Source organism: Muntiacus reevesi, chromosome 3, assembly GCF_963930625.1.
Source record: "Muntiacus reevesi chromosome 3, mMunRee1.1, whole genome shotgun sequence".
Lineage (NCBI taxonomy): Eukaryota > Metazoa > Chordata > Mammalia > Artiodactyla > Cervidae > Muntiacus > Muntiacus reevesi.
The window spans coordinates 224657510-224668054 of NC_089251.1; the positions used below are offsets into that span (position 1 = coordinate 224657510).

The window sequence follows — 10545 nt, forward strand, 5'->3', positions numbered from 1 at the left end:
AAAGGCTTAGATCTGTCTTTCCCTTCCCTATTAAGACGGTCTAATCCCTAATTCTCTGCCACCTGGGAGAGTTACTAATTTTCCCCTGGTATCGCCCATGATGAGGTAGGCATGTTAATAAACTTGTTTTTCTCTTGTTAATCTTTTATTATAAGAGTCTCAGCTAAGAACTCAGAAGGGCAGAGGAAAAAGTCTTCTTCCTCCCCTACAGAAAAAATGGGCATCACTGCAGGCAACAACAGGATGAAATATCATATAATGTTGAACAAAAGAAATTAAACACTTGAAAAGTATATACTGTGACTATATGGGTTTCCCTGGAGGCTCATTGCTAAAGAATCTGCCTGCCAACACAGGAGAAGCAGGAGATGCTGGTTTGATCCCTAGGTGGGAAAGAGCCCCTGGAAAAGGAAATGGCAACCCACTCCAGTATTCTTGCCTGGGAAATCACACAGAGGAGCCTCACAAAAGACTCGGACAAGACTTCGCAACTAAACAACAGTAATAAATTACTATAATTTATTTGTATAATTTATTAAAATTTATTTTAAAAATTTTATTTTTTTTCCATTTATTTTTATTAGTTGGAGGCTAATTACAATATTGTAGTGGTTTTTGTCATATAGAATAAAATTCAAACCAAGAAAAAATAATAAACATCGTTAATATTCAGAATAGTGGTAACTTTTGAAGACAGTAGAAACTGAGAAGGGTCCCCATGGACATGGAGTATCTCTGGGAGCTGCTCTATTTCTTCATGTGGGTGCTGGTGACACAGGTATGTTCCACATGTGAAAAGTCACTGAACTGTACTCTTCTGTGTACTTTTAATATGTATGCTATACTTCAAAAGTTTAATTAAAAATGTGACAACAACCAAAACTACAATGAGATATCACCTCGCATCTGTTAGAGTGGCTATTGTTTAATTAAAAAAAAAAAGATAACAAGCACTGATAAAAGATTTGGAGAAAAGGGAACTCTCACGCATAGTTGGTTGGAATGTTAATTGGTGCAGCCACTATGGAAAACAGTATGGCCACTGCTCAAAAAATTAAAAATACAACTACTATATAATTCAGCAGTTCCACTGTGGGTACTTATTCATATCCAAAGGAAATGAAATTTCTATCTCCGATAGATACCTACATCCTGCCATGTCAATGCAGCATTGTTAGCAATAGCCAAGAGATGAACATAATCTATGCGTTCATTGATGGATGAAGAAAATGTGAGACTATATATATATATGCACACACATACACACATAGTGGAATAGTACTCAGCCATTGAAAAGAATGAAATCTTGCCATTTTCAACATGGGTGGATCTTGAGGGTATTATGCTTATTGAGGTCAGACAGAGAAAGACAAATATTGTATGATCTCATGTATACAGAGAATCTAAAAAGCACACATACAAGATCATGGATACAGATAACAGATTGGTGGTTATCAGAGGCATGGGGGAGACAGTTTGGGATCTGGGACCCTTTGCTGCAGTGCATGCACCTGGACAAAATACAAAGAAACTATATAGGACTAAGAATAGCTGTGAGCATGCCCAGTTTGGGCAAACTATGAACAAGACACAAAAAGACCAATAACCCAACTGCCACTTCTAAGGAGCTGGGGCAAAAGCAGGGTACTGCACATGCCCCCTGCACACAGTACCACCAAGGGGTGGGTAAACACCTAAATCACTCCTCTGGCCCAACCTCTGAACCTGTCCCTACCCTCCCTCCATCAAAGGAACCAGCTCCCACACCATACCAGGGAGCAAGCAAGGGAAATTGTTTCTTGTTTTCACTCTCCTTTGCCGCAGGACGGGTCCCTGTAAAGCCTTGCCTGAATTTCTTGTCTGGCCTCTTCTCAATTTCTATTGATTCAGGAGGCCAAGAACCCTGGCCAGTAACAGACTTTGTGGAGCCCAATGTGGGGCAGGCGGGGGAACTGGGCGCCTCCGGGACCACCGAATGCAGCTTCCCCATGGGTGACAAGGGGCCACTTGAACCTCTTGTTTTGGAGTCAGTTCCTTCCTGGTCCCAGGGGCATCGGTACCCTCATTCAGACAACACTTTCCCCCTCTCTTTTATCCCTTTCCTCTCCTCTATCTCTTTCTCTTTTGACCTCTCCTACGTCTCTGTCCCATCCTTCCGAGAGTGGACGTCAGGCAGCTACAGCATCACTCCTCTCAGCGTGTGAGCCCTATTCTTTTGGGCCAGCAATGGCTCATCTTGATGGGTGACGAGCAGGTGTGCAGACCTTGGGCCAGGGGGTTCTCCCTGATGGGAGATTTATAACAGTGAGAGAGGTTTAAACTTCATATGATGTACTGGCTGGAAGTCTGATTATCCCACTCTCACCTTGATTTTCCTGCTGTTTTCTGTCCCTCTTTCCTTTACCTTGTCCTTGATCTTTATGCCTGCACTCCCAGTCCCTTTATCCTGAAAGCCTCTTGTGTCTTTAAGTTTCTGTCATTAGTCTATGTTGAGTAAAAGGATCTTTGTCTTATGCAGTTTTATCTGTCCAGCTGTTCCTACAAGTCCCTGCCAAAACTGTGGGCACAGTGGAGTGTTTAAGCCTTGAAATACAAATGCAGCCCACATTACCTGAGACTCCATCCAGCCTTGGGTTACTTAGTGGGATTTTAAAGAGAGAGAAAAAAAAGGAGGGCTTGCATTTCTGTCTTCTGACTTTGCAATGTATCTATGCTCTCAGGAACTATCTGATTCATCTATAGTCCTCCAGACTGAGGGGGGTGGGGGGAAGCCTTTTTAAACTCATGCAGATCTATACATATGGCTGATTCATGTTGATGTATGGCAAAAGCCACCACAATATTGTAAAGCAATTATCCTCCAATTAAATAAATTAAAACAAAATTAAAAACTCAGGCAGGAAAACTATGAGATCTCTGGTTTTGCTCTTTAAAAATTAGCTTGTAAATGAGCTGTATTTAGTTGGCTTAAATTGAGCACTTACATACATTGTGTCATGGGAAGAGACACAGGCCCAAATCAGGAGCACCACTGGGATTGTAATTCCCCAAAGGGAACAGAAGCCAGGAATCACATGGAAGGGAGAGAGCTCAGTCATGTCCGACTCTTTTCAAACCATGGACTGTAACCCGCCAGGATCGGCTATCCATGGGATTATTCAGGCAAGAATACTCGAGTGGGTTGCCATTTCCTCCTCCAGGGGATCTTCCATACCCAGGGATTGAGCCCATGTCTCCTGCATCTCCTGCATTTCAGTCAGATTCTTTATCCACTGAGCCATCCAAGAAGACTAGGAACCACATAAAACAATGTGTATTAGAAGGAATGAGAAAGTGCATCAAAAGCCAGGCTATATGTATCAAAACTTATGAAAAGATTAAAGGAGTGACCCAAGAAGAAAAAGAAAATCTAGCTCTCTTTCAGGGATGGCTTGTGGAGGGTTTTAGAAATAGTGATTCATCCTCTCCTGAGGGTCAGTCCATCCACTGCTGCTGGGACAACATTTTATCAGCCAGTCCATCCCTGATATTAGGCCAAAGTTACAATCAGACCCACAAGTTACAATCAGGCCCGCAGACTCCTATACCCCCAGCTCCTAGAGGTAGCCTTTGGGGTATTTAACAACTGAGATCAAGCTGAGGAGGAAGAGAGAATCCAACGTGAAAACAAGCAGGCCAGGGTTCGTGCAACCTCAGGACAACCCAAGGGGGCCAAGAAGTTTTAACCATCTGTCTGGAGGTAAAACCAGCAAGGCAGAATGCTTCAAATGCTAGTCAACTAGCCACTGTGCCCATGAATGCCAGGAACTGCCCCCAGGTCCATGCCCAGTCTGTAAACAAACAGGTCCCTGGAAGTGGAACAGTCCCCGGCCCCAAAGGGGGAGAGGGGCTCCCGATCCTGAGATGGCCATGCCAGACAACTGAGGCAGCCCACGGATTCTGGCGGCAACGCCCCACCCCAACCCTGCGGAGATATCGGTCTCCATCAAAGAGCCCCCGGTGATCCTTGAAGTGGCAGGTAAGAAAATCAATGTTAAAACTGATACAGGAGCTACTTACTCTGTTCTGATCTCTCACGTTGGGCCTCTTTCCTCCAAAGGTTGTGCGGTGACTGATGTCATTGGACAGCTTCGCACCCATTACTTCACTGGGCCTCTCACTTGCCAATTTAAACTCCATCTGATCTCACATTCCTTTTTAGTTGTGCCTGAAAGTCTGACTCCAGTAGTGGGGAAAGACCTTCCGGGCTCCCTCAGGGAGTTATAGGACTTATAGTTATTAGGACTACAGGGCCCCAAACAGCCCCTTTTCTTGACTCTAAGACAAATCAGCTGGAAAAACAATGGCCTATTCTCAGACATATTCTACACACAGCTAACCGGACAGTTTGGGACAAAGGAATTCCTGAAAAGGCTATAAACATGAAACCTATAAAAATTACCCTTAATCCAGAAGCCACTTACCCTAACAAGAGATCATATCCCAGAAATTTGGAAGCAAAAAAGTATTTTCAACCCCTCCTAGATAAATCCTTAAAACATGGCCTCTTGGTGCCCTGTCAGACTCCATGCAATACCCCTATTCTGCCAGTTGTTAAGCCAAATGGGAAATATGGAATGGTACAAGATCTCAGAGCAGTAAATGATGCAGTGGCCCTATACATCCCCTTGTGGTCAATCCTTATATTAATTCAGGTTCCTGGAAATGCTGAATGGTTTACTGTGCCTGACCTCAAGGATGCCTTCTTTTGCATCCCAGATCATCCCTCATGTCAGTATCCATTTGCCTTCGAGCGGACTATCCCTACAAAAACCAAATGCAACAATATACCTGGACAGTATTGCTGCAGGGGTTTCAGGACAGCCCACACTTGTTCATCCAGGCCCTACTAAGAAACTAAGGGAAATACACCTAAAAGAAGGGACTATTCTATAGTATGTAGATGATAATATGTAGTACTCTCCATGGAGGCATCAAAATATCATTGAAGTCTTTAATTTCCTTGGGGCATAGGGTCTCTCAGAAAAAGGCACAAATTTCAAAACAACAATTTAAATATCTGGGATATATTACAAACCCTGGAAGTAGACAGTTGTCTCCAGATAGAAAACAAGCTATGTTACACCCAAGTGCCCCAAAAGACAAAGAAACATTTAGAAACATTTTCATATCTTCCAATGCATGACAGGATTTTGAAGAATTTGAATTCCAGGATTTGGACTAATGACTAAGTACCTATATAAAGTCACTGAAGGCCTAGATATAGAACCATTACTTTGGACTGGGGGACAAGAAAGAGCTTTTAATAATATCAAACAGGCCCTCACCAGATCTCCTGCTTTGGGTGTCACCAATTTAAAAAAGCCATTCATCTCATACATAGCTGAAAAGGAAGGTACAGTCCTGGGGGTTCTTATATAGAAGCTAGGTGCAGCTCAGAGGTGTAGCTCAGACCAGAGGCTATTTTTCCAAACAACTAGATGCCATGGTCCGATGTTGGCCTGGCTGCTTCCAGTAGTAGCTGCCACTGCTTTATTAGTGGAAGAAGCTAACAAGCTTACCTTTAGACAGTCGCTGAAAGTCCAGACCTCATTAAGTACAAATAATTCTGGAGATAAAAGGTCACCACTGGTTAACTGCAAGCCTCCTTACTAAGTAGCAGGCTTTACTTCTTGACTCCTCAGAGGGAACCTTCAAAATTTTCCATCCCCTCATTTGGGCAACACTGATGCCTGTTGAAAGCCCAAAACTAACATGTCCCTGCCTCAAAACCCTCGACCAGGTCTATGCCTGTAGGCTTGATATAACAGGCCAGGCCACAGAAAACCTTGAGGAGGAAAAGGTTTACTGTTGGCAGTAGTTTACAATTAACCACCAATCCTCACTATTCAATATGGGCGGGGAAATTGAACACTGGTTCTTTAGCTTGTTCTTTAGATCTCACAAGGTATAAGAACATTCTGGCAGGAGATCTTCATTTTCTCATGACCCTTCTCTTTTTAGTCACACTGATTTATGATATATTTCATCTAGTGTTCCACTGTCTTCCCTCTTGTTGTAAATCTGTGACTTAGACTTTTTGATCCAAAAAAGAGACCTGGGACCAATAGGTCCAGAGGTCCCATTTAAAAAAATAGATACACATGTTAAACTTTAACTCTGAAATTAACAACTGTACACACAATTTTGACAGAAGCAATATTGCCTCCACTGTCTGATCAACAGTAAAGGAAGCCCTCCCAAAGTTAACAAGGTTCCTTTCCTTTCCTAGGCCCTTTCAGTGGCAATTATTGTTGTCCTTTTGGCCCTTGTTTAACCTTTAGATTGAGTTTGTATTTTTAGGCTCCAACAGTTTCAACTGAGTCACATGATGGCTCAAGGAATTCAATCCATTTTAGCAGAGGATGACCCAGGTGGCAAAGATCCTTGGAGCAACTAGCTAGGAACTTCTACAGGGGGTGTGTGAAATGGGTAAAAGAGGTCAGAACATACAAACTTCCAGTTATAAGTCATGAGAATATAAGGTACAGCATGGTTGAGATAGTTAATAATGTTGTTTAGTCATGCAGTCATGTCCGACTCTTTGTGACCCTATGGACTATAGCCTGCCAGGCTCCTCTGTCCATGGGATTTCCCAGGCAAGAATCCTAGAGTATGTCGCCATTTCCTTCTCCAGGGGATCTTCTTGACCAAGGAATTGAATCTGCAATTGGAAGATTTTTGGAATCTTTATTGGAAGGAGGATTCTTTACCATTGAACCACCAGGGAAGTACAATAATACTATATAGTATATTTGAAAACTGCTAAAAGAGTAAACTGATAAGAACAGATACTACACTTGATCTTAGCCAAAAGGCCGAGAACAGAGATCAAATTGCCAACATCCACTGGATCATCAAAAAAGAAAGAGAGTTCCAGAAAAACATCTATTTCTGCTTTATTGACTATGCCAAAGCCTTTGACTGTGTAGATCACAATAAACTGGAAAATTCTGAAAGAGATGGGCATACCAAACCACCTGACCTGCCTCTTGAGAAACCTATATGCAGGTCAGGAAGCAACAGTTAGAACTGGACATGGAACAACAGACTGGTTTCAAATAGGAAAAGGAGTACGTCAAGGCTGTATATTGTCACCCTGCTTATTTAACTTATATGCAGAGTACATCATGAGAAACGCTGGGCTGGAAGAAGCACAAGCTGGAATCAAGATTGCTGGGAGAAATATCAATAACCTCAGATATGCAGATGACACCACCTTTATGGCAGAAAGTGAAGAGGAACTAAAAAGCCTCTTGATGAAAGTGAAAGAGGAGAGTGAAAAAGTTGGCTTAAAGCTCAACATTCAGAAAACTAAGATCATGGCATCTGGACCCATCACTTCATGGGAAATAGATGGGGAAACAGTGGAAGCAGTGTCAGACTTTATTTTTTTGGGCTCCAAAATCACTGCAGATGGTGACTGCAGCCATGAAATTAAAAGACACTTACTCCTTGGAAGGAAAGCTATGACCAACCTAGATAGCATATTAAAAAGCAGAGACATCACTTTGCCAACAAAAGTCCGTCTAGTCAAGGCTATGGTTTTTCCAGTGGTCATGTATGGATGTGAGAGTTGGACTGTGAAGAAAGCTGAGTGCCGAAAAATTGATGTTTTTGAACTGTGGTGTTGGAGAAGACTCTTGAGAGTCTCTTGGACTGCAAGGAGATCCAACCGGTCCATCCTAAAGGAAATCAACCCTGGGTGTTCATTGGAAGGACTGACACTGAAGCTGAAACAGAGGCCTTTGATCCTCTATTATATCTTCTATCTGGGATCTCCAAGAAGACAGCAAACAAACAAGGCTCAGCAGTGAGCTGCTAAAGCCCCCATGTCTTCATCTGTGTACAGCACCAACCCTGGACCTTTCACCTCTGCGTGGCAGCCGCTGAATTCAGGGAAGGACGGAGGTGGTACTAATGTTCTGACATGAAAACAGTATTAAATTAAAACTCCATGTAAGTTCACTTCAATCTGGTCTTTATAAGCAGGATCCCAATCAGAGAGCAAATCTATGCCTTCCAGTTTGGCATTTACCCTAATATATCAAGTGCTATAAAAGCAAGAATGGACAAGAGAACTTGAGAGATTAACAGTACAGTCCATTACTTCAAATTTCCCAAGCCTATTTGACCTTACCTAATGTTACGGGTTGCATTGTGACCCCCCATAATTTGTATACTGGAATACTAACCCATAGTCCTCATGACCTTATTTGGACACAGGATCGTTGTAGACGTGAGTAGGTAAGATGAGGTTATTATACAGGAGTAGGGTGGGCCTGAATACAACAAGAGTGGCATTCTTATAAAAAGAAAAAAAATTTAGGCATGTGTTCACACACAAACACACATGGAGAATACCATGAGAATACTGGAGTCACACTGCCATAAAGAAGTAACAGAAGCTGGAGTAAGACCTGGAACACATTCTTAGTGCCTTGCAAGGGAGCATGGACCTGCTGACCCCTCCATCTCAGACTCTGGCCTCCAGAACTGTGAACTGTTTAAGGTCCTGAGTCTCGGTTAGGGCTTTCTTCTGTATTAGCAAACTAACATGTCTACAGAGCCCAGGTCTGAAAATGTTGGTGAACAAGGCATTTTTATTCTTATCTTGGAGATGAAGAAACAAGCATAGAAAAATAATTCAGGATGCTATAAGTCAGAAAGCCCCCACAGGCCAGGATTAGAACTCAGAAATCAAGGGAAAAAGTGCTCCAAAAAGTTGTAAGAAGTAAAAGTATGAAAGAAATGATAAATTCTCCTTTCCCAAAGGCCTGCTAACTCCTTTCCAGGAGGGACGAGTGTGGGCCTGTCTACAGAGAAAGGGGCCTAATGTGTGTTCCCAAAGGTGCCCCTACCCCTGCAAATCTAAGCCAACACATCATATCTGCACTGAAATTTGTCATTCTCAAGGAGAGAATGAATTGCTTTCAAAGGGCTGAATCTGCTAAAAAGAATGTAGTGACTGAAAATGTGGGAAGGAAAAAAAGAGGATGTGAATAGAAATTACACTGTAATAAGACTTCCAGGGAGGCTAGCAGTTCAGAATCACTTCTGAACTTTCATAGAGAATTAATCTACATCATGTTCCAAAAGTGTCAATCCAGCGAAGACCTTGCACAATGGTGTCCATTTCAAATGCAACCACAGAAAATAAAAAAGAAACTCCAAAAGAAATCAATGTTCAGGTGGGTTTTATAAATTGATCTCTAGTGTGTGACAGCTATGGCTGAAATCCAAATTACAATAAACATCAGGAATACCTAGACTGTTTTTAATAGTAGCTGGAACACTATGGCTAGAGTCAGATTTTATGAATTAGAAAGACACACATTTAAGAAATATTAATTGAGCACATGCAGTAGGCTGGATGCAGTCCACCCATCCAAAGTCAGATCCAGGGGTGAACAAAATAGACACTAGTCCTGTCTAAAAGTCCTCACAGATTTTAGAGTGAAGCTCTCAAATTGGAGTTCAGAGGTAACTCACAGTGGTGATATCCACTGCTGTTTAAAGGAGGAATTTTAGTGACAATCACCTTAGAAATTTCTATTTGTTCTTCTGAGTCTTACAGTTAGCCAGACCTCTACGACTATCATTGAAGTCAGCATCAGAGGCTGGGCTCTGGCTCCTCTTGGGACAGTGTATGCACTGGGAGGAGCGTTCCCCTTTATGTGCGCGCCAACTTCAAAAGGGACCAAAGGGCAGCTTGAAAAAGCCAAGGTCACTGATTTAATCCTTACAGGACAAGGTAACTTCAAGAAACTGCACTTACTGTCTTGGCTGACAAGTCCACATTTCAAATCACTGGTTTACAGATAGGAATAGGCCCTCAAGCAAGAAATAGGTAAAGCATTTCTTGAACAAAGAGGGAAAAACCAACAGAGATGAAGATCCAGTTATGGCAGGAAACAGGCCTCCATCCAGCCATCATTCTGCTTTCCCAGGGGAGGCAGCGTGCCAGGAGCATTCACACCACCTTATATATGAGATGCCCTCTGGCCTTCAAGGACCCTCCTCTGGCCTGACCTTGTAGCGCTATGACCTGATGGCGTCAGTCCACGAAGTAAACTAATAGTGCTGACAGTCACATCCTCCTGTAAATTCCAGGACTTCCTGCTCCAATTGAGGACCCAGCAGTTCAAAGCAGCCCCTTTGATAGCCTCTTCAGCTCTGTCTGAAGCAGCAGCTCTTGCTACAAGGAGCAGCAACTCAGTTTTAGCCAAAACTACCCTGCTGGGACTTGATGCCATTCCAACCTACCCTCTTTCTCAATGAAATCCAGTCATCTTCAGCCAAATGATGAACTGAAAGCTAGACACCAGTCTGATTAACTTCAGTCTTTACATTATTCAATTTGCATTTTATCCACTAAAGAGATGCCCAGTTCTTTGAGGACACAGGCTCACACACTGTGCTAATGGTGCTGACCTTTCACTGTGACTCAGGTGAGCTAAAAAGCAGAGCAGTTTTAGTTGCATGTTAGTGTGGATGTGCTCAACT

The 10545-nt window shown here is 42.7% G+C and overlaps 1 pseudogene; it reads right to left on the reverse strand.

Annotated features, from left to right (window-relative positions):
• Nucleotides 1–6739: 6739 nt before the first annotated feature.
• LOC136165543 (U2 spliceosomal RNA) lies at nt 6740–6871 on the reverse strand (annotated as a pseudogene).
• Nucleotides 6872–10545: the final 3674 nt, after the last annotated feature.